A 24,699-nucleotide genomic window follows, 5' to 3' on the forward strand; every position below is an offset into this window, starting at 1 on the left:
ATCACTGTGTGTGTTATCCCTGTACTGTGACATCACTGTGTGTATTATCCCTTTATTGTGACATCACTGTGTGTGTTATCCCTGTACTGTGACATCACTGTGTGTATTATCCCTTTATTGTGACATCACTGTGTGTGTTATCCCTGTACTGTGACATCACTGTGTGTATTATCCCAGTACTGTGACATCACTGTGTGTATTATCCATGTACTGTGACATCACTGTGTGTATTATCCCTGTACTGTGACATCACTGTGTGTATTATCCCTGTACTGTGACATCACTGTGTGTATTATCCCTGTACTGTGACATCACTGTGTGTATTATCCATGTACTGTGACATCACTGTGTGTATTATCCCTGTACTGTGACATCACTGTGTGTATTATCCCTGTACTGTGACATCACTGTGTGTATTATCCCTGTACTGTGACATCACTGTGTATATTATCCCTGTACTGTGACTTAACTTTGTGTATTATCCCTGTACTGTGACATCACTGTGTGTATTATCTCTGTACTGTGACATCACTGTGTGTATTATCCCTGTACTGTGACATCACTGTGTGTATTATCCCTGTACTGTGACATCACTGTGTGTATTATCCCTGTACTGTGACATCACTGTGTGTATTATCCATGTACTGTGACATCACTGTGTGTATTATCCCTGTACTGTAACATCACTGTGTGTATTATCCCTTTATTGTGACATCACTGTGTGTGTTATCCCTGTACTGTGACATCACTGTGTGTATTATCCCTTTATTGTGACATCACTGTGTGTGTTATCCCTGTACTGTGACATCACTGTGTGTATTATCCCTGTACTGTGACATCACTGTGTGTATTATCCATGTACTGTGACATCACTGTGTGTATTATCCCTGTACTGTGACATCACTGTGTGTATTATCCCTGTACTGTGACATCACTGTGTGTATTATCCCTGTACTGTGACATCACTGTGTATATTATCCCTGTACTGTGACATAACTTTGTGTATTATCCCTGTACTGTGACATCACTGTGTGTATTATCTCTGTACTGTGACATCACTGTGTGTATTATCCCTGTACTGTGACATCACTGTGTGTATTATCCCTGTACTGTGACATCACTGTGTGTATTATCCCTGTACTGTAACATCACTGTGTGTATTATCCCTTTATTGTGACATCACTGTGTGTATTATCCCTGTACTGTGACATCACTGTGTATATTATCCCTGTACTGTGACATAACTTTGTGTATTATCCCTGTACTGTGACATCACTGTGTGTATTATCTCTGTACTGTGACATCACTGTGTGTATTATCCCTGTACTGTGACATCACTGTGTGTATTATCCATGTACTGTGACATAACTTTGTGTATTATCCCTGTACTGTGACATCACTGTGTGTATTATCCCTGTACTGTGACATCACTGTGTGTATGATCCCTGTACTGTGACATCACTGTGTGTATTATCCCTATACTGTGACATCACTGTGTGTATTATCCCTGTACTGTGACATCACTGTGTGTATTATCCCTGTACTGTGACATCACTGTGTGTATTATCCCTGTACTGTGACATCACTGTGTGTATTATCCCTATACTGTGACATCACTGTGTGTATTATCTCTGTACTGTGACATCACTGTGTGTATTATCTCTGTACTGTGATATCACTGTGTGTATTATCCCTATACTGTGACATCACTGTGTGTATTATCCATGTACTGTGACATCACTGTGTGTATTATCCCTGTACTGTAACATCACTGTGTGTATTATCCCTTTATTGTGACATCACTGTGTGTGTTATCCCTGTACTGTGACATCACTGTGTGTATTATCCCTTTATTGTGACATCACTGTGTGTGTTATCCCTGTACTGTGACATCACTGTGTGTATTATCCCTGTACTGTGACATCACTGTGTGTATTATCCATGTACTGTGACATCACTGTGTGTATTATCCCTGTACTGTGACATCACTGTGTGTATTATCCCTGTACTGTGACATCACTGTGTGTATTATCTCTGTACTGTGACATCACTGTGTGTATTATCCCTGTACTGTGACATCACTGTGTGCATTATCCCTGTACTGTGACATCACTGTGTGCATTATCCCTGTACTGTGACATCACTGTGTGTATTATCCCTGTACTGTGACATCACTGTGTATATTATCCCTGTACTGTGACATAACTTTGTGTATTATCCCTGTACTGTGACATCACTGTGTGTATTATCTCTGTACTGTGACATCACTGTGTGTATTATCCCTGTACTGTGACATCACTGTGTGTATTATCCCTGTACTGTGACATCACTGTGTGTATTATCCCTGTACTGTGACATAACTTTGTGTATTATCCCTGTACTGTGACATCACTGTGTGTATTATCCCTGTACTGTGACATCACTGTGTGTATTATCCCTGTACTGTGACATCACTGTGTGTATTATCCCTGTACTGTGACATCACTGTGTGTATTATTCATGTACTGTGACATCACTGTGTGTATTATCCATGTACTGTGACATCACTGTGTGTATTATCCCTGTACTGTGACATCACTGTGTGTATTATCCCTGTACGATGACATCACTGTGTGTATTATCTCTGTACTGTGAGATCACTGTGTGTATTATCCCTGTACTGTGACATCACTGTGTGTATTATCCCTGTACTGTGACATCACTGTGTGTATTATCCCTGTGCGGTGGCATCACTGTGTGTATTATCCCTGTACTGTTACATCAATGTGTGTATTATCCCTGTACTGTGACATCACTTTGTGTATTATCCATGTACTGTGACATCACTGTGTGTATTATCCATGTACTGTGACATCACTGTGTGTATTATCCCTGTACTGTAACATCACTGTGTGTATTATCCCTTTATTGTGACATCACTGTGTGTATTATCCCTGTACTGTGACATCACTGTGTATATTATCCCTGTACTGTGACATAACTTTGTGTATTATCCCTGTACTGTGACATCACTGTGTGTATTATCTCTGTACTGTGACATCACTGTGTGTATTATCCCTGTACTGTGACATCACTGTGTGTATTAACCCTGTACTGTGACATCACTGTGTGTATTATCCCTGTACTGTGACATAACTTTGTGTATTATCCCTGTACTGTGACATAACTGTGTGTATTATCCCTGTACTGTGACATCACTGTGTGTATTATCCCTGTACTGTGACATCACTGTGTGTATTATCCCTGTACTGTGACATCACTGTGTGTATTATTCATGTACTGTGACATCACTGTGTGAATTATGCATGTACTGTGACATCACTGTGTGTATTATCCCTGTACTGTGACATCACTGTGTGTATTATCCCTGTACTATGACACCACTTTGTGTATTATCTCTGTACTGTGAGATCACTGTGTGTATTATCCCTGTACTGTGACATCACTGTGTGTATTATCCCTGTGCGGTGACATCACTGTGTGTATTATCCCTGTACTGTGACATCACTGTGTGTATTATCCCTGTACTGTTACATCACTGTGTGCAATATCCCTGTACTGTGACATCACTGTGTGTATTATCCCTGTACTGTGACATCACTGTGTGTATTATCCATGTACTGTGACATCACTGTGTGTATTATCCATGTACTGTGACATCACTGTGTGTATTATCCCTGTACTATGACATAACTGTGTGTATTATCCCTGTACTGTGACATCACTGTGTGTATTATCCCAGTACTGTGACATCACTGTGTGTATTATCCCTGTACTATGACATCACTGTGTGTATTATCCCTGTACTGTGACATCACTGTGTGTATTATCCCTGTACTGTTACATCACTGTGTGTATTATCCCTATACTGTGACATCACTGTGTGTATTATCCATGTACTGTGACATCACTGTGTGTATTATCCATGTACTGTGACATCACTGTGTGTATTATCCCTGTACTATGACATCACTGTGTGTATTATCCCTGTACTGTGACATCACTGTGTGTATTATCCCTGTTCTGTGACATCACTGTGTGTATTATCCATGTACTGTGACATCACTGTGTGTATTATCCCTGCACTGTGACATCACTGTGTGTATTATCCCTGTACTATGACATCACTGTGTGTATTATCCCTGTACAGTGACATCACTGTGTGTATTATCCCTGTACTGTGAGATCACTCTGTGTATTATCCCTGTACTGTGACATCACTGTGTGTATTATCCCTGTGCGGTGACATCACTGTGTGTATTATCCCTTTGCGGTGACATCACTGTGTGTGTATTATCCCTGTACTGTGACATCGCTGTGTGTATTACCCCTGTACTGTGACATTACTGTGTGTATTATCCCTGTACTGTGACATCACTGTGTGTATTATCCCTGTACTGTGACATCACTGTGTGTATTATCCATGTACTGTGACATCACTGTGTGTATTATCTCTGTACTGTGAGATCACTGTGTGTATTATCTCTGTACTGTGACATCACTGTGTGTGTATTATCCCTGTACTGTGACATCACTGTGTGTATAATCTCTGTACTGTGACATCACTGTGTGTATTATCCCTGGACTGTGACATCACTGTGTGTATTATCCCTGCACTGTGACATCACTGTGTGTATAATCTCTGTACTGTGACATCACTGTGTGTATTATCTCTGTACTGTGACATCACTGTGTATCATCCCTGTACTGTGACATCACTGTGTGCATTATCCCTGTACTGTGACATCACTGTGTGTATTATCCCTGTACTGTAACATCACTGTGTGTATTATCCCTGTTCTCTGACATCACTGTGTGTATTATCCCTGTACTGTGATATCACTGTGTGTATTATCTCTGTACTGTGAGATCCCTGTGTATTATCCCTGTACTGTGACATCACTGTGTGCATTATCTCTGTACTTTGACATCACTGTGTGTTTTATCCCTGTACTGTGACATCACTGTGTGTATTATCCCTGGACTGTGACATCCCTGTGTGTATTATCCCTGTTCTCTGACATCACTGCGTATGATCTCTGTACTGTGACATCACTGTGTGTATTATCCATGTACTGTGATATCCTTGTGTGTATTATCTCTGTACTGTGACATCACTGTGTGTATTATCCCTGTACTGTGACATCACTGTGTGTATTATCCCTGTACTGTGACATTACTGTGTGTATTATCCCTGTACTGTGACATCACTGTGTGTATAATCTCTGTACTGTGACATCACTGTGTGTATTATCTCTGTACTGTGACATCACTGTGTAATATCCCTGTACTGTGACATCACTGTGTGCATTATCCCTGTACTGTGACATCACTGTGTGTATTATCCCTGTTATCTGACATCACTGTGTGTATTATCCATGTACTGTGATATCCTTGTGTGTATTATCCCTGTACTGTGACACCACTGTGTCTATTATCCCTGTACTGTGACATCACTGTGTGTATTGTCCCTGTACTGTGACATCGCTGTGTGAATTATCTCTGTACTGTGACATCACTGTGTGTATTATCCCTGTACTGTGACATCACTGTGTGTATTATCCCTGTTATCTGACATCACTGTGTGTATTATCCCTGTACTGTGATATCCTTGTGTGTATTATCCCTGTACTGTGACACCACTGTGTCTATTATCCCTGTACTGTGACATCACTGTGTGTATTATCCCTGTACTGTGACATCGCTGTGTGTATTATCTCTGTACTGTGACATCACTGTGTGTATTATCCCTGTACTGTGACATCACTGTGTGTATTATCCCTGTACTGTGACATCACTGTGTGTATTTTCCCTGTACTGTGACATCACTGTGTGTATAATCTCTGTACTGTGACATCACTGTGTATTATCCCTGTACTGTGACATCACTGTGTGCATTATCCCTGTACTGTGACATCACTGTGTGTGTATTATCCCTGTACTGTGATATCACTGTGTGTATTATCCCTGTACTGTGTAACATCACTGTGTGTATTATCCTTGTACTGTGACATCACTGTGTGTATTATCCCTGTACTGTGACATCACTGTGTGTATTATCTCTGTACTGTGACATCACTGTGTGTATTATCCCTGTACTGTGACATCACTGTGTGCATTATCCCTGTACTGTGACATCGCTGTGTGTATTATCTCTGTACTGTGACATCACTGTGTGTATTATCCCTGTACTGTGACATCACTGTGTGTATTATCCCTGTACTGTGACATCACTGTGTGTATTTTCCCTGTACTGTGACATCACTGTGTGTATAATCTCTGTACCGTGACATCACTGTGTGTATTATCTCTGTACTGTGACATCACTGTGTGTATTATCCCTGTACTGTGACATCACTGTGTGTATTATCCCTGTACTGTGACATCACTGTGTGTATTATCCCTGTACTGTGACATCACTGTGTGCATAATCTCTGTACTGTGACATCACTGTGTGTATTATCTCTGTACTGTGACATCACTGTGTAATATCCCTGTACTGTGACATCACTGTGTGCATTATCCCTGTACTGTGACATCACTGTGTGTATTATCCCTGTTCTCTGACATCACTGTGTGTATTATCCATGTACTGTGATATCCTTGTGTGTATTATCCCTGTACTGTGACATCACTGTGTGTATAATCTCTGTACTGTGACATCACTGTTTGTATTATCTCTGTACTGTGACATCACTGTGTATTATCCCTGTACTGTGACATCACTGTGTGCATTATCCCTGTACTGTGACATCACTTTGTGTATTATCCCTGTTCTCTGACATCACTGTGTGTATTATCCCTGTACTGTGATATCACTGTGTGTATTATCCCTGTACTGTGACATCACTGTGTGTATAATCTCTGTACTGTGACATCACTGTGTGTATTATCTCTGTACTGTGACATCACTGTGTATTATCCCTGTACTGTGACATCACTGTGTGCATTATCCCTGTACTTTGACATCACTGTGTGTATTATCCCTGTACTGTGATATCACTGTGTGTATTATCCCTGTACTCTGTAACATCACTGTGTGTATTATCCCTGTACTGTGATATCACTGTGTGTATTATCCCTGTACTCTGTAACATCACTGTGTGTATTATCCCTGTACTGTTACATCGCTGTGTGTATTATCTCTGTACTGTGACATCACTGTGTGTATTATCCCTGTACTGTGACATCACTGTGTGTATTATCCCTGCACTGTGACATCACTGTGTGTTTTATCCCTGTACTGTGACATCACTGTGTGTATTATCCCTGTACTGTGACATCACTGTGTGTATTATCCCTGTACTGTGACATTACTGTGTGTATTATCCCTGTACTGTGACATCACTGTGTGTATAATCTCTGTACTGTGACATCACTGTGTGTATTATCTCTGTACTGTGACATCACTGTGTAATATCCCTGTACTGTGACATCACTGTGTGCATTATCCCTGTACTGTGACATCACTGTGTGTATTATCCCTGTTATCTGACATCACTGTGTGTATTATCCATGTACTGTGATATCCTTGTGTGTATTATCCCTGTACTGTGACACCACTGTGTCTATTATCCCTGTACTGTGACATCACTGTGTGTATTATCCCTGTACTGGGACATCACTGTGTGTATAATCTCTGTACTGTGACATCACTGTGTGTATTATCTCTGTACTGTGACATCACTGTGTGTATTATCCCTGTACTGTGACATCACTGTGTGTATTATCCCTGTACTGTGACATCACTGTGTGTATAATCTCTGTACTGTGACATCACTGTGTGTATTATCCCTGTACTGTGACATCACTGTGTGTATTATCCCTGTACTGTGACATCACTGTGTGTATTATCCCTGCACTGTGACATCACTGTGTGTATAATCTCTGTACTGTGACATCACTGTGTATTATCCCTGTACTGTGACATCACTGTGTGCATTATCCCTGTACTGTGACATCACTGTGTGTGTATTATCCCTGTACTGTGATATCACTGTGTGTATTATCCCTGTACTGTGTAACATCACTGTGTGTATTATCCCTGTACTGTGACATCGCTGTGTGTATTATCTCTGTACTGTGACATCACTGTGTGTATTATCCCTGTACTGTGACATCACTGTGTGTATTATCCCTGTACTGTGACATCACTGTGTGTATTTTCCCTGTACTGTGACATCACTGTGTGTATTATCCCTGTACTGTGACATCACTGTGTGTATTATCCCTGCACTGTGACATCACTGTGTGTATAATCTCTGTACTGTGACATCACTGTGTATTATCCCTGTACTGTGACATCACTGTGTGCATTATCCCTGTACTGTGACATCACTGTGTATGTATTATCCCTGTACTGTGATATCACTGTGTGTATTATCCCTGTACTGTGTAACATCACTGTGTGTATTATCCCTGTACTGTGACATCGCTGTGTGTATTATCTCTGTACTGTGACATCACTGTGTGTATTATCCCTGTACTGTGACATCACTGTGTGTATTATCCCTGTACTGTGACATCACTGTGTGTATTTTCCCTGTACTGTGACATCACTGTGTGTATAATCTCTGTACTGTGACATCACTGTGTATCATCCCTGTACTGTGACATCACTGTGTGCATTATCCCTGTACTGTGACATCACTGTGTGTGTATTATCCCTGTACTGTGATATCACTGTGTGTATTATCCCTGTACTGTGTAACATCACTGTGTGTATTATCCCTGTACTGTGACATCGCTGTGTGTATTATCTCTGTACTGTGACATCACTGTGTGTATTATCCCTGTACTGTGACATCACTGTGTGTATTATCCCTGTACTGTGACATCACTGTGTGTATTTTCCCTGTACTGTGACATCACTGTGTGTATAATCTCTGTACCGTGACATCACTGTGTGTATTATCTCTGTACTGTGACATCACTGTGTGTATTATCCCTGTACTGTGACATCACTGTGTGTATTATCCCTGTACTGTGACATCACTGTGTGTATTATCCCTGTACTGTGACATCACTGTGTGTATAATCTCTGTACTGTGACATCACTGTGTGTATTATCTCTGTACTGTGACATCACTGTGTAATATCCCTGTACTGTGACATCACTGTGTGCATTATCCCTGTACTGTGACATCACTGTGTGTATTATCCCTGTTCTCTGACATCACTGTGTGTATTATCCATGTACTGTGATATTCTTGTGTGTATTATCCCTGTACTGTGACATCACTGTGTGTATAATCTCTGTACTGTGACATCACTGTGTGTATTATCTCTGTACTGTGACATCACTGTGTATTATCCCTGTACTGTGACATCACTGTGTGTATTATCTCTGTACTGTGACATCACTGTGTATTATCCCTGTACTGTGACATCACTGTGTGCATTATTCCTGTACTTTGACATCACTGTGTGTATTATCCCTGTACTGTGATAACACTGTGTGTATTATCCCTGTACTGTGATAACACTGTGTGTATTATCCCTGTACTGTGATAACACTGTGTGTATTATCCCTGTACTCTGTAACATCACTGTGTGTATTATCCCTGTACTGTTACATCGCTGTGTGTATTATCTCTGTACTGTGACATCACTGTGTGTATTATCCCTGTACTGTGACATCACTGTGTGTATTATCCCTGCACTGTGACATCACTGTGTGTTTTATCCCTGTACTGTGACATCACTGTGTGTATTATCCCTGTACTGTGACATCACTGTGTATATTATCCCTGTACCATGACATCACTGTGTGTATTATCCCTGTACTGTGACATCACTGTGTGTATTATCCCTGTACCATGACATCACTGTGTGTATTATCCCTGTACTGTGACATCACTGTGTGTATTATCCCTGCACTGTGACATCACTGTGTGTATTATCCCTGCACTGTGACATCACTGTGTGTATTATCTCTGTACTGTGACATCACTGTGTGTATATCCCTGTACTGTGACATCACTGTGTGTGTTATCCCTGTACTATGACATCACTGTGTATATTACCTCTGTACTGTGACATCACTGTGTGTATTATCTCTGTACTGTGACATCACTGTGTGTTTTATCTCTGTACTGTGACATCACTGTGTGTATTATCTCTGTACTGTGACATCACTGTGTGTATTATCCCTGTACTGTGACATCACTGTGTGTATTATCCCTGTACTGTGACATCACTGTGTGTATTATCTCTGTACTGTGACATCACTGTGTGTATTATCCCTGTACTGTAACATCACTGTGTGTATTATCTCTGTACTGTGACATCACTGTGTGTATTATCCCTGTACTGTGACATCACTGTGTGTATTATCCCTGTACTGTGACATCACTGTCTGTATTATCTCTGTACTGTGACATCACTGTGTGTATTATCCCTGTACTGTGACATCACTGTGTGTATTATCTCTGTACTGTGACATCACTGTGTGTATTATCCCTGTACTGTAACATCACTGTGTGTATTATCTCTGTACTGTGACATCACTGTGTGTATTATCTCTGTACTGTGACATCACTGTGTATTACCTCTGGATCACTGTGTCTCTGTAGTGTATACAATCCGGAGTGTCTTGCTGTAGCACACGGACAAGTAGAATCTGATCACACATTATTTGCCATTCTGTTCCCTGATGATGTCCCCTGGTCTAAGGAGACTACTGATTGATCCAACTATGTCCCATGACCCCCCCCCCCCCCACACACACACACTTTCAACACAACATGGTAAATAGAAGCCCAAGCAGGGTACATAATATTTCTTATTGCCACCCGTCCCTAACCCCCAAAAGAGTTCCTGGAGAGACCTTTTAAGATAAATACATGGATGTATCTAGTCTTGCTATAGCACATGGACACGTAGAATGTGTTGAAGCATTTTTTGCCATTAAGGAGCCTGGGAAAGCTGAGTGGGAAGTCATCAGAAGCTTTAATAGTGGCCATTACCCAGAAGTCTATTTCTCTCTACATTTTGGTCCGTAATTACACTGTGATTCTCCATAAAATGATTCACCGATGATCTCCGGCGAGTCTGTGCGCATAAATACAGTCGTAGAAAACGAAAAATGCATTTTCTAAGTGACAAGACACAGAATTTAAGAGCGTTGATGTTTCTACCTAATGCATTCCTCACCGGGTGGTCACAGAACAACCCACTGGGATCACACAGGAGAAAACAGAAGTCCTGCTCCTCATAATAATCTCTTGTATTCAGCCACGATATTACAGCGTCCTATAAAGAGACAGCGACTTGCCGAGACATGTAAAGTTAATGTCGCTAGAATGAGCCGGAGAAGCATTTTCCTCCTCTTCATGGACGGTTTGATGCGTCTGTGGTCGGATTGCAAAATTATATAAACAGATGACATGTGGATAAAGATGTTCCTGGCAATGGAGTATAAACAGGTAGGAAAACCGCATTATGTAATGTCACTAACACTCCGGGGCCCGGCATGAGACATCCATTGTGTGTGATGGGAAGAATACAGGCCATTAGTCGTGACTGCCAAAACATCATATTTTTCACTTAAAGGGCACCTGTCAGTGTATAAAACGGCTGGTTTAGTAAATATTTACACCGTGGAAAAAAAAGTCGAATTTCTGCAAAAAATGGTTTTGGATTGTTATCTACATATAGTTCTAAACAGATACAATGGGGCTCACTTACTAAGGGTCCGTCGGACGCATTTTCGTCGGGTTTCCCGACGATTTCCATTTTGCGCCAAATTGCCCCGGGATTTTGGCGCACGCGATTGGATTTCGGTGCATTGTGGCCGGCTTGCACGCGACAGACTGTTGTGGGGTTAGTCTAATGAATGTTACTCCATAGGATCAAAGATCTATCCACTGGGACCTACAGATGATGAGAAGAACGGAAGACACTCTGTGCCACATTAATCATAGGGTGGCATTAAGTGCGCTGGCCCTCCAACACTCGCGCCGGCCCCTGCCCTCCGACACTTGCCGGATCTACGACGAGGCTACGGCCTCCTTATAAATCCCAGTGGCTGCCAGTGAAGCGTGGTGAAGAGCTGCCAAAGCTCTTGTACGCCAGGTTGACCTCGTGTAGTATTGTGCCATAGCTAGTACCTGAATGCGGGCTACTGGCAGTGCGCAGGAGTGGGCAGAACGCCCTGCGACAGCCCACTGCACCGTGAAGCACCTCCTTTTCCCCACTCAACTGCCCTAGAGGGTCGTAAAATCCCAATTCCTGGCTCTGCACCAAAAATTTCTATAAGATTAAAGGGGTATTCCAGGAATATGAATGTCTGACACAAAAACCCATGATGATATAAATAAATGAATACAGCAATACTCAATGTCATTAGTCACAAAACGGAGCTTAAATAGTTTGATTTTATGATTCACAACATTTTATGGCCTCTCTAAAGTAGGTGGAGTTATCACCAAGATGGCCGCCACTGGAAAATACAAGTCCCATGATCCTTTAGTTCTCAGTAACTCCTCCTACCTCTCAGGCTCTGCTCCCAGTGATGATGTAACAGGTTTTCTTGCTCTGTTACCATAGTAATGATGTGTAACTGCCATCACAATAACACTGACCATACTGGATGCACTGCAACCAACCGACTACAGCCAAACATAGTGGTGATCACATGACCTGCCCAGGCAGGTGCAGGACATGTGATGTGGACATGTGACCAGCGGCCATCTTCTGTTCTGCGACGGACCGCACGGAGGAAATTAGCGGACTGATTAAAGGGCCGGTAGCATTTTAATTCTTCATTACAGTCTATGTCACCAGCATTTTCTGCTAACTGGAGCAAAATTTTAAATAACAACTAATTACACATTAGCTTATATTTTGAGTATGCATTTGCATATGAATTATGCTGATTCCTGGAATACCCCTTTAAGGCTTGTAGGCCTGTTTTCAGAATTAGGGGGAAATGCTAGGAGAGCAGAGGAGGAGGGGAAATAGTGTAACAGCCTGTGAAGGTGCAGCTTGGAGGGACTCTGGTAACAACCCCCAAAGCCCTTCTGGTTCCCTAGCATAATTGCAAAAGTTTTTAGAAGGAAGGAGGCCATGGATAACAATAGAAAAAGATTCCCACAGTCTCGGTGCCTGGATCTATGAGTAAGTGTCCCTGATTTATCATGATGGATTTTGATAGACCCAACAACTGAACTGCACAACAAGCTGATTGTATGGTGTCATACTATGTAGAGATACTTCCACAACTGGTAATACCCAGTTATGAATTTATTCATACCTCCTTAAAGAGAACTAGGATGGAAAATGAAAGTCTTCCCAAGTTCCCATGTTGCTTTTGTGCTTTTGGTTTTCCTAGGGATTACTGGATCGGCTTTAGCCAATTTGTGGCCTACTAGGACCAGGGTTTAACATAGAAAATTAATTCCTTGTCATCCAAATAGGTCACTCATTGGCTGTAGAGGGTCCTGCGACTGCTTAGAACCTCTGGCCAGATGCCGACCCCTAAAAAATTTCCAAACAGGCGGAAACCAGAGCAGGGTTAGTGTACTCTTTGTATTTTGCCACATTTTTGGATTCCTGAAAAAAGGAATCTACAACAGGATGAAGGATTGTAAACCAAGCACACTGACATACTGGTGTGTGCCCCTTCTGCCAGGATATACTCTTCTTTTAGCCTCTTATGTCTTGGTTTTTACAAAAATAGCCACAAATATGGGTTATTGGAACCTGGAGCCCCTCGGGTTCATTTGTATGATTTTTAAAGCCTTCATCCTGGTGGTATATGTCCTTCAAGGGAGAATAACAGGGGAAGAGTACATCATAGAGTTACAAGAAAAAGTTGCTCCAGAATTCTTCGTTTCAAGTTTTTACTACATTAAACAAGTCCGGAGAGGTGACAGTGTTACGGGTGCCCCCGTGATCCCTGTCTCGGATCGCGGGCGCATCCGTGCTCCTCCGTGTGCCCCCGCTGCAACCCGGTCTCCTCACTCACCTCTCCCGGCTCCTGCTCTTCCCTGGACTGCCGTGCGCGGCTCCTGCTGAAAATTTAAAGGGCCAGCGCACCGCTAATTGGTGCACTGGCTGAACACCTCACCTTTAAGAATCCTGTGTCCCCTGCCGGATCTTTGTGCCTCACAGCCTAAAAGAGAGCTTCCTGGTGATTATTCCTGCGTTCCTGTGTATTCCTGCGTTCCTGTGTGTCTCCGCTCCTGAGTCCTGCGTTCCTGTGTGTTACCCAAGTTCCTCCGTGTTGCTGTTTTCCATGTGCCTGTGTTCCCGTTCCCACCTGCCTGGACCTCCCGTTGCTGACCCCGGATTTGGACTTGACCTTGCATCTCTGCCGCCTACCCTGACCCCGAGCCTGGACCTGACTACGAGACTGTCTTCTGCTAAGGTACCTCGACCTCGGCTGCCACCGCGGGCTGGTCGCGCCTGGGAACGACCTGGTGGTATCCTGCCGCAGCAAGACCAACCTGCTTTGCGGCGGGCTCTGGTGAAAACCAGGTGGCACTTGGATTCCGGTCCCAGGTGTCGGCTAGTTCCATCTCCCGCGGTGGTCCAGAGGATCCACTGATCCTGACAGACAGGTTGTCTTCACGGGACCTTGTGCTCATTAAGCTATTACTGAGGGCACCGCTCGTATCTCACAATGGCTCTTGAGGGACACGAGACACAACAAGACTTCTGCTCCGAAGGAGATAAAAAAAACATAAATGAATATTGAATAAACATATTTCATAGTCAGCAAAACAAGAAAATCTTTCGAGAATCAATATGTTGATTGGGAGTCATTAGTTCTCTTATTATGTCATTTGCATGAGAAAAAAAAAACAATTTTCATACGTTTCCATAATTTTCAGTAACCATGGGGCTATGAGTCACCCTCCTGTTGAGCTTAGCGGGAAGCGGGATATAAATTGTGGACTGACTTATTTAGTGTATGTTTAAAACGGAGCATTATCCAAATCTAAGCCTCTTTACATGTTATTGCAGAGATTATGTGAAAAGCACAAGACTCATAGAACCGGAGGCTTTCCAGCTGTTATGGAACCAAACGACTCAGTGCACCCTACTGGATGAAGGATTTTAGGATTTACTGGAAAAGGGCATTTAAAGAGGAGCCGTCACCTCTCCTGACAGGTCTGTTTCAGTACATAATTGTATTTTTTTCTGAAATTACAATTTTTGAGCTCTGTTACTCTGCCAAAGAAAATGTATTATTATTTGACAACTGGGCGTGACCATTCTCAAGGGGTCATGGCTCACACTGAACAGTATAAGAATATACCAATTCCCTCCACCACCACCAACAACTTATGACACCCATTTGTCGATTACAGTGATTCCCATAAATTGACAATTCTGGAAATTTTGGTTGTTGTTTAGTTATTCATACAAGAATAAATTGACAACTGGGTGTTAACAATAAGGGCTGGATGTTGTACAATCAGTGCCCACCATGCAAGGCTCCGCAGGGACACTCTCCTTTGACAAGGTAAAGTGGTAGTAGGTTTTGTTCATACATTGCAATGAGGAGTAATCAAGAAATTACAGAATGCAGAATTTTAGGAATAGACGCTCCTGATTCGTTGGGAATGGAAACAGCACTGGGGTCCTGGGTTCAAGTCTCATCCAGGTCAACATATGCAAAGAGTTTGTATGTTCTCTCTGTGTTTGCGTGGGCTTCCTCCGGGTCCTTTGGTTGCCGCCCACACTCCAAAACGTGCTGGCAGGTTGATTAGATTGTGAGCCCCATTGGGGACAGGGACTGATTTGGCAAGGTCTGTGCAGCGCTGCGTAATCTGTGTGCACTACATAAATAAATGAATTATTAAACCGACATGTCAGGAGAGGTGAGCCTGTGGTGTTACATAGATCCTTTCCTATGTAGCTCTACAGAACATTGGTTCACTTTCACACTTTCTCATGAGGATTTTTTGTGATATTTTTTGTGATATCTCTGTGTCTTACAACCTCCATAAGACAGATGGAGGTCCACCAATGACACTTACCTGCGCTTTTCAGACATGATGTCCTAATATTGTTAATAACCAACCATATGGCCAGACATGGACCAATATGAAAAGACGTAGGGCGCTTTCCTGCAATTTTGTTAAAGTAGTCACTGAAGGTCTCAGTGGTTAGACCTCCACTATTGCACATCGGTGGCATATTATACAAACGTCTCATCAAGGGGTGACCTGAGACAACCTTTGTCATACTAGCAACAATTTTGCAGGTAAAAGTCGGACGCTTCTGCTGGCAAAGACATCGAACTGTAGATGAGTAGTAAATAATTCAGTGACAAATGGATGTGTACCACTGGTGAAAAGGTCTCTGATCGAAGGTGACAGTGAAACATGAGGTGAGGGAGAACGGTGGCATCAGGATAGCCGCAACGCAGTATATCACATGACGCTGGCAGCTGTGACATATATATTTCTTGCCATTTTATGACAGATGTCACAGACTATAGAAGAAAAAGGAAGAAAAACGGTAACAGAAAAAGTTCTGAGCCGAAGTAAGTGATGGGTGAGGGCATTAAAGGGGCAATCCCCTCCTCACACCGAGCTGCCTTCAGGGTAGAAACATCTTATGAGGTCACTTTTAAGGTCCTTGGGTCAGTTCTAAGAAAAATGTGAAAGCAGACGGGGATTATATTTTTCTAAACATGGTCGGCTTGAGATCACAAGAGACAAATGGCAGGAAATTCATTTCCAGCATTTCTATTGTATTTCAAGCTTGATGGACTTCACATTTGGCAACAATTTTAGGTATTTTCTAAATTTGTTTCCACAAAAATTGAAAAATAATTCTGCATTGCAATGTCATGAATATAATGCTTTTTGTTAAGTATACTATACTTTGTGCTGGATCGAACCCTATAGAGGCCACTGAGGGGAGAAAAAGTGGCCAGTGTGCAAAAGTGGAAGAAACAAGGGGCGCCTGAAGCCACCCACTGCCCCCACAAAAAAAAACCCAAAAAGTGCTAACTTTGGGGCACTCCCCGCAGTTCCTCTTCTATCTTCTGCAGTAATGTGACCCAGTTGTGCACACTATTACGCGGGGCCTTGTGACGACATAGTGTGGGGGTGGGCCGTGTGCACAGAGCTGGGTCAGGCTGCTGTAGAGGATAGAAGAGGAGCCTCGAAGAGCACCGGAAGGTGAGTACTTAGCTTATATTTCTAATGTGCTGGGGTTACCTTTATACTGGGAGGGAACGCTGCATTGTGCTGGGGCTACCTATATTTTTTTTTGGGGGGGGGGGTGCTGCATTGCGCTGGTGCTACCTATATACTGGAAAGAGGCTGCATTGTGCTGGGGCTACCTATATATTAGGGAGGGTTGGCTGCATTGTGCTGGGGCTACCTATATATTAGGGAGGGTTGGCTGCATTGTGCTGGGGCTACCTATATATTAGGGAGGGTTGGCTGCATTGTGCTGGGGCTACCTATATATTAGGGAGGGTTGGCTGCATTGTGCTGGGGCTACCTATATATTAGGGAGGGTTGGCTGCATTGTGCTGGGGCTACCTATATATTAGGGAGGGATGGCTGCATTGTGCTGGGGCTACCTATATACTGTTACCTAGAAACTGCCCTGCATAATACTAGCAACAGTACATAGAACAGTGTCTTAAACACTATGGGGGGCATATATTGAGAATGGCATTTTGAACACGTCTTCATGTTCTCCCTTGACAGTCTCTGTAGTCTGGGTCTGCTAACAGGCTAAAGTCAAGGTCATGCAGACCTGGCGGACAAGTGTTATGCAGGGCCAGAATTTGGAAAGGGGGCCTGTTACATGTTTTATCCACCAGAAAACTAGTGGAGAAGTCATAGATGGTCTCACACTATATGAAGTCAACACCAGGTAAACTGGGGAAAGCGTCAGTGTCCAACAGACTTATCAGGAGCATCTAAGTTCAGTCTGTCCCATACATGTAAATAAAGAACAAAAAGATAAAAAATGGCTTCAGCTCCCATTTCCAGGGTCTGGGTTATGTAGAAGTATGCTGATACTGATGCTGATGCTGATGCATGGAACAAGGAAACAATTGAGTGGCTCCAGATGCAAAATATGAAATTTTAAATCCAAAAGGCAGGAGAAGCTCCAACACCAGGTAAAAAAAAAACTTAAAATGTCACCTTTATTACCAATGGAATAGTAAAAAACTTGGGTGATGTCTTCACAATTTTTTTGCCTGGTGCAGGAACTCCTCCATCTTGGACTTCTATCTTCTCAAACATGTAAAGCCAAGAGAGGAACATGAAGAACGTTGCACCATTGAAATGGTTGTGCGTAGTGCCATAGAAAACGTTTGATAATGTTTACAGATATATAATTCTAAAAACTAAAATTTTGAAGCTAAAATATTTTTTTTTACATCTAAAGCACAAATACCTTTCCTGTAGAACACAACAATACCAAAAACCCACCAAAAAAAAATAACTCAAAAGCTCTAAAAGTAAATGTACCCTTATTAATTGGAAGGTGACTGTTATTGCGGGAACATTAAACAGTGGTATAAAAAATGAAAAAACACTTGGATATTCCAGAAAGAATTGATGTGCTCAGATTAATTCAACTCAAGAGACTCAGCTATACTCTAGTGGTAAGCTCCAGGACCCCAGTACAGGCGGTCCCCTACTTAAAAACACCCAACTTACAGACGACCCCTAGTCACAAACGGACCTCTGGATATTGGTAATTTACTGTACTTTAGCCTTAGGCTACAATAATCAGCTGTAACACTTATCACAGGCGTCTGTAATGAAGCTTTATTATTAATCCTGGTTCTTATGACAACCCAACATTTTTAAAATCCAATTGTCACAGAGACCAAAAAAATTCTGTCTGGGGTTATAATTATAAAATATAGAGTTCCGACTTACATACAAATTCAACTTAAGAACAAATCTACAGAACCTATCTTGTACGTAACCCGGGGACTGCCTGTACTAAATATTCAAGACCCCAGCCCAACCATCATGATACAACTCTCATTACGAATCAGTTGGTATGTGGAGACCACATTAGGATTGATACATTTATCTATTGTTCTATCCCCATAATAATCCTATAACTGGACACTCATAGTATATACTATTTCTATGCCGTTGCAGAATAGTGGAGTTTTATATAATCTTTCTTCCTGACTATCGCATTGTCCTAATGTCTAGCTTACCTAGTAGCCTGCAGCATAACAAAGAAACCCAAGAATCTGGAAGCCCTTGTTGACCTAGGTGGACAATTATCTTCTAAATGAACATCCTAACATGAAGCTTCACCTCGAATGTCTAATGTCACTCATACATTCTGGGAAGAAGAGATATTATCTAAACTAGACCTGTAGTTTCTGCTGATAACAGCAAATTAATTGAGCAGAAGTTATATCATCTCAGTTTTCCCTGGAAATTTGCTTCTGGGCAGGAACATCTGTGCATGTAACACACTGTGGCATTTCATAGGACCTAGGGCACTACAACCCTCAACATGACAGGAGTTCTTTTGACTAATGAAAGTATGTTTCGAATCTCCATTTCCCTGGGATTGACCTATTAAGAAGCTAAACAACGTTGGACCCATGGGATTAAGAGAAAGGTCAGAGGTGTTGTGAAGGGTCTAGACCACGTATTTATAAAAAAAACCTTTGAGACCTTTGAAGGAAAAATTTCCAAAAAAACAAGGAGATACTGTAACAGGTTATCTTTGTGGGATCAATCATCAATGGTTGAAGATTAGTATAGTGTGTGAATATTGGGTTGAAGATTAGCAAATTGGCAAGGCTTGACACATCTCATAAAGGTGAATGGAGAGGAACATTTTACTGTTTTAGAGTCATGAATGCTATACATTAATTGGATCAGAATCTCCATGAATTAGAGAAACTGTCTTTGAGGTCTAAAATTCTGAATAATTCTCTAAAAGACCTCATAAACGTATGAGAAAGTATCATTGTTGGCCAAAAACCCATTCCTCTTGACTCAATGGGGGTCAATTACTAACGCCCGAATCGCATTTTTCCGGCGGGTTACCCGAATTTTTACATTTAGCGCCGATTTTCCCTGAATTGCCCCGGGTTTTGGGCGCACGCGTTCAGATTGTGCCGCATCGGCGCCGGCATGCACGCAACGGAAATCAGTGGGCGTGGCCGTACAATTCGGATTCGGAAAAACCGCCATATTTTTTTTAAAAAGTGTTGCTTGACACGCGCTTACCTTCACCCGGCCTGGCTTGGTGAACTTCAGTGCACTCCGACGGAATTCAGCGCAGCAGCAACACCTGGTGGACAATGGGGGAACTACCTTAGTGAATCACCGGAAGAACCGAATACTCCACACAGAACGCACCGCTGGATTGCGAATGGACCGGGTAAGTAAATCTGCCCCAATGTCATACACATACTTATTTGACCGAATGTGCATGTGGGGGCAGGGGGGTAAATTGCATCAAGTCTCTTCTGGTGGTTGCTCATCTGCTTCAAAGATGAAATTGATTGGCCATGGTGGGAGAGTTGGGAAAAACATATTGGAACGCCGGCTGATCCCACCAATATGAGTTGACTAAACCATTATTGAATTAATATCTCTGATTGGCCGAATTTTTAAAAACTGCCACTGAAGATTGCCACTGAAGTCTGAGCTTAGTAGGGACATGTAGAGATACTGAAAACTTTTTAAAACCACAAGGGCTCAATATAAACCAAAGAGATTTTCTTGAGTCAGGATAACTTGATGAGATGTCTCCTTGACTGGTGAGATATTTTTTTGTGTGTTTCTAGCTTCTTAAGATCAGACAGTAGGTGTTCTCCTTAAGGAGACATTGCCAATTAAGGCCACCTTAAGGGCGTGTGGAGACTTAAAGCCATAGATGCTCCACTAGGGAATTCTGGGAAGAATGCAAATAAGTTTTCCAAGGTGTTAAATGGAAAAAAATACCTCCTTTTGCTACCTTGAAAAGCCAAATCAGTTCCCTACGCTGTACTGAGGAGACCCAATCAGGTCGAAACAGCGCTGTCTACAGTTGGGAGTCTGTTCCTTATGGAATAGATATACTGGTTTGGCTTAATCCCACATCATGTTTTTAGACTTCTTGTAGGTCATACTTGATGTTAAAAGGGCTGCCTTTCAAGGTAGCAAAAGGAGGCATTGTTTTCCATTTAGCTTCTTAAGAGATTGTGTTGCTCTCTATGACCATTCTAAGGAGCCAATCAGCTGTAATTTCCTTAAAGGGGTTGTCACTCATGAGACAACCTCTCTAATTGGTGAAAAAACTCCTCAACATCCAGTCATTGCTCCATCCAATCTATGAAAGCTCCATTAATCAATGCCAACGCCAGTAGACATCTCATTAGACGTGCCAAACCCCCCAAAAATTGGGTTATGAAATAGGATGTGATGAAATTTAGCGACCCTTTACAATCCACTTAAAGGAAATGGCAGATTTCTGGATATAAAATCTATAGTACATTGTTAGATAAAGTGGAAATTTAATAAAAAGGGTAATGGCATAACCGATGGCCAAGTTATCCCTGGAACACCGCCATCAGCTGTTTTGCATCCTTATTATGTAGCATGTAGTAGATGTGCTATGCTCTGGCTGTTTTCTGCTAAACGCGTGGACTGGACTGTGACGGACAATACTCCTGCAATACAAATTAAAAATATATTGCTCCCAAATGCGCACATCTGGACGACCAGAAAAATGCTTCCTGTGTGACAAATGTCTGTATTCTAGAATTCTCCATCACATGCCACAGTCTTCCTGTTAAACCATTACACCAGAGGTCCGGGATCATATAACATATGGAGTAACTCAGAGAAAATATTGCATTGAGTGTATATAGCTGTCATGATTAACCCCTGCTATACTGGATGCCTCAAATTGAAATGGTATTGTAGAAGAATAATGGGCCACATTTATCACTCGTTTTTTTCTGTTGTTTTTGCGCCTTTTCATTCAGGCGCACCGTTTTTTGCGCCATTTTTGCGATTAAACGCCAAACTAGCCGTGCAGCTAAAATAATCAGCTTTCCCTCATCTATCTTACCAATCCAGATGTTTTGCTGCGCCTAATGATATTCATCACTTGCAACTTTTTCATTTAGGCGCAAAAACGGGCGCAAAAACACTCCAGCCCGAAGGTGGCGTTATCTGAGAAGAAAGCACTGAGCCCCTTTGCAGAATAGCTTATTTCTAGCAGCAAAGCTCAGCCAGACACTGCAGACACTAGAACAGAACATACAGACATTAGATACTCTGCAGACAGGAGCTGCAGACTCTATTTACAGTTCATCACCTTCTATTTACAAAACATTCTGCAAACTCCTGAGCTCACAGCAAGAGAGAAGAGAACTTTGCACGAGTTTGCAGAAGCTTGCAGAAGTTTGCAGATACTACAAACAAGTGTCCCCCATGTAATTCTGCACAGTGTCTGAGGGGGATACTGTGCAGAATTACAGGGGTGCAGCAGGAGACCAGCACTGGGGGATCCCCTCCAGGAGAAGCCCCTGCTGAGGAGGTCACTGGGTGCAGGGTGTCACACACCTGGGTGCTGCTGTGAGTGTTATCTTCATTCTGGGCTGTGGGAGAAGCAGAGAGGAGCTTGTAGCAGGATGACATGTAACTGCCCAAATCTAACATTGCGCCTAAACTGCGCCAAAATTGCGCCTAAACTGTGTTAAAGTAAAGTGATTAATAAGAGGCAGAAAATATACTTATCATAGAGGGTTGTAGCTTGTGATAATTCTGGCAAAACAGTGCGCCAGAATTTAGGCGCAACTACTACACTTAGGCGCACAAAAGTGATAAATGTGGCCCAATGTTCTATATAACTGGGTCAGGGAGTTAATGGGTTAAGTCATACTTGGAAAATATTATTTACAATATAGCTTATATGCCATAAATGAGTCCTGGCCATTCACTTGCATGAAAGTTGACCTTGTGATTCTAGAAGTTTCTTAAAAGTCACTGTAGATCATCTTGCCCCGGATGCTGTGGCCATAAGCTGCCACGTGTGGTGGATTGGAGGACAACCATTTGTAACATAGGAGGGCCTCCGAAAGCGCTGACATATCTATCATGGCTTCATAGTAAAATATAGTAGGTTTGTCATAAATATCCAAGTTTAAAATACACCTTTAAAGTTTTTCTCAAGATGAAATGTTATTAACTATGTTTTGGGTCTGTGCAGGCTAATGTTAGGATCAAGGATCATGTTTCAACTCTCAAACAGCGTCTTCTTCAAAACAGATCTGCTTGGTAGTATCAGTATCAAGAAAATAGGTGTTAGGTTTTCCCTACTTGAATTCATAGCAAATTTAGTACTTGGCTATTTCCAACAATCTTATATGAGTGGAGCAGTAATTTTCCAGAAGGTGTTTGTGTGGGTTTCCTCCGGGTCCTCCGGTTTCCTCCCACACTCAAAAAATATACTGGTAGGTTGATTAGATTGTGAGCCCCATTGGGGACAGAAACCAATTTGGCAAGTTCTGTGCTGCGCTGCGTTTTCTGTGTGTGCTATATAACAAAAAGGAATTATTATTATTATTTTGATTATTATTATTATTAAGGACTAGAGATGAGCGAGCACTAAAATGCTCGGGTGCTCGTTACTCGAGCCGAACATTTCCAGATGCTCGAGTGCTCGTTTCGAGTAACGAGCCCCATTGAAGTCAATGGGAGACCCGAGCATTTTTCAAAGGGACCATGGTTCAGGAATAAAATGTGTTATTTAATTGAAAAATAATGTCTTCTGATAATTTGCAAACATCTGCGATCTATTCTTCACTGTTCCGCGCGTATATTATCTCCCGACAAGTTAGCAGATGTAAAGAACAGTGAAGAATAGAATAAAAACAGTGAACACAGTGAACACAGGATCATTTAAGATAAAAACACAGTGCAGAACACAGTGCAGAATAGATTACAGATGTTCGGCACATCTGCTTACTTGTCGGGAGATACGCGCGGAACGGCGCGAACAAAATAGCATGTGAAGAACAATATATATGTGTGTGAAGAACACATTGCAGATGTTTAAATACATCTGCAATGTGTTCTTCACACATATATATTGTTCTTCACATGCTATTTTGTTCGCGCCGTTCCGCGCGTATCTCCCGACAAGTAAGCAGATGTGCCGAACATCTGTAATCTATTCTGCACTGTGTTCTGCACTGTGTTTTTATCTTAAATGATCCTGTGTTCACTGTTTTTATTCTATTCTTCATTGTTCTTCACTGTGTTTTTTTTAATTAAATGCTCGATCTCGAGCAGGGGAAATACTCGTCCGAGCAACGAGCCGTCTCGAGTACCCTAATGCTCGACCGAGCATCAAGCTCGGACGAGCATGTTCGCTCATCTCTATTAAGGACCTATGGTCCAATACATGGAGAAAATGTAATTTTTGTTTCAATTTTGCCTTTCATCTGGCAGAACAAAGTCAAATCCCATACACTATTAGATAGCCAGTCAGTCCTATCAAATTTTTGGGGGGACCTTTCTATAGTCAAACATTGGGGGAAAATAGGAGGTAGTGCTTAAAAAAAAAAAGAAGCTAAAATCTCATTGTAGGTATGAGAATATGAATAATACAATGCTTTAAATTCGGTGAAACACTTGGATAAACTATGATTCAACCCGAATAAAAATCCACCGCTCCTATTTTTGCATTCTAAGTACTTTTCTCCAAAAGTACTATAATTCATTATATTCAGCG

At 42.0% G+C, this 24,699-nt stretch overlaps 1 long non-coding RNA gene across 1 annotated transcript in view; it reads left to right on the plus strand.

The window, feature by feature from the left end:
* The first annotated feature begins 13,423 nt into the window (after positions 1-13,423).
* The window catches only part of LOC140104713 (uncharacterized), a 36,773-nt gene continuing 25,497 nt past the window's right edge, over positions 13,424-24,699 (plus strand). The window contains exons 1-2 of the long non-coding RNA XR_011850391.1: positions 13,424-13,515; positions 14,971-15,117. This is a non-coding gene — a long non-coding RNA (uncharacterized lncRNA). The remainder of the gene's footprint in view (positions 13,516-14,970; positions 15,118-24,699) is intronic.

The sequence above is a fragment of the Engystomops pustulosus genome, chromosome 10 (assembly GCF_040894005.1).
Source record: "Engystomops pustulosus chromosome 10, aEngPut4.maternal, whole genome shotgun sequence".
In the NCBI taxonomy this organism is placed as follows: Eukaryota; Metazoa; Chordata; class Amphibia; order Anura; family Leptodactylidae; genus Engystomops; species Engystomops pustulosus.